Source organism: Macaca nemestrina, chromosome 16 (genome assembly GCF_043159975.1).
Source record: "Macaca nemestrina isolate mMacNem1 chromosome 16, mMacNem.hap1, whole genome shotgun sequence".
Lineage (NCBI taxonomy): Eukaryota > Metazoa > Chordata > Mammalia > Primates > Cercopithecidae > Macaca > Macaca nemestrina.
The window spans coordinates 7983584-7985196 of NC_092140.1; the positions used below are offsets into that span (position 1 = coordinate 7983584).

General features: G+C 37.3%; 1 pseudogene; it reads left to right on the plus strand.

Moving 5' to 3' along the window:
* The first annotated feature begins 222 nt into the window (after positions 1-222).
* Positions 223-343, plus strand: LOC112427343 (small nucleolar RNA SNORA25; annotated as a pseudogene).
* Positions 344-1613: the final 1270 nt, after the last annotated feature.

Genomic DNA, 1613 nt, shown 5'->3' on the forward strand with positions numbered 1-1613 from the left:
ACAACACATTTTCTTTATCCATTCATCTGTTGATGGACACTTAGGATTATCCCATCTCTTGGCTTGGCTTATTGCAGCACTATTTGTTATTGTGAGTAGTGTTGCAATAAACACAGAACTGGAGTATCTCTTCAATATACAGGTTTTCTTTCTTTTGGATAGACACCTAGCAGTCGGATTGCTCGATCGTGTGGTAGTTCTAGCTTTAGTTTTTTGAGGAGTAGGTCATTTCAAAGATGGCTCATGTGGCTGTGAGACCAAGAACTCTTAATGCTGTTACCAAAGTTTGCAATAGGATGTGAGAGCACTCAGTAGTGCTATGTTTCTCTGGGGAGATATTAATTAAAAAAAAAAACACAGAGAAAAAAGATGCCTAAACTTTTAAAAAATTTATTGATAATGAAGATTTGCAACTTGGAAACTGGGTTATGAGAAAACAGTATTTCAAAGTTTTATAAGGGAAGTTTATATAAATGTCTAAGTTAGACAGAAAATAATTTCAGGGAAATATTTTCTACATTAAATAGCAAAATAATGTAGCTCTTGAATTTCTTCAACATTACTTTAATTTAAACTATGCAAACCCAAAATTGTTCTAATTAAAGCCTGTCATTAACTTTGAAATCTCAACTTGGCATAACAAATCTGGCATAAAGTGATATTAAACATTTTTACCCAGTCATAAATTTTCAAATTACTTTATTAGATGTTTTTCACAAAAAAACAAAAATGAGCTAAGGCAATAGATGAAGCAATCTATATGATTTTGGTTAAGTTTATTATGCAATTGCAAAGGGCAATTTGTGTCATTTATTTTTCAATTAAGAAAGGACGTAAAATGTTTTTGTAGTTTCCAGGTGCAGAAAGGATTCTAGAATCTCTGCACTTGGTGGAGGAGGAGGCATTGGAAATGCATGAGTGGGGAAGGTTGTGAAAATAAGTGCTGACATGGAGTGGAGGGGCTTGAGCGTAAGGCCTGTCTTCCTGTTGTCTTTGGGCTTTTCATCACACTTAGACCCGATACTAACTTCCTCAACTTGGACCTCTGTCTTCAGCATTTTTTGTTGGTAAATGTTTACTGAATATCTCCAAATACAAGATCCTTTCAGAAACACAGAAGTAACTAAGTTGTGTTATGTTACCCAGGTGGCATACAGTATAGTTGAGGTGAAAAGACATATATACATGAAAATCACAACACTTTGGGAGGCCAAGACAGGTGGATCACCCGAGGTCAGGAGTTCAAGGCCAGCCTGATCAACATGGTGAAACACCATCTCTACTAAAAATACAAAAATTAGCTGGGCACGGTGGTGGGTGCCTGTAATCTAAGCTACTCAGGAGGCCGAGGCAGGAGAATCGCTTGAACCTGGGAGGCAGAGGTTGCAGCAAGCCAAGATCAGGCCATTGCACTCCAGCCTGGGTGCCAGAGTGATACTCCACCTCAACAACAACAACAAAATACTAAAACAATATAGTATGTACACGCATAATTAAGACTACAAAAGCAATATGATTATTGCTATCAGGGAAGTCAACATTATGCGTACAGTCTTGTCATATCTGTTTGGTCACATGAGAGAGTCTTGGGCCTGGAACATTTTCTTATCAAG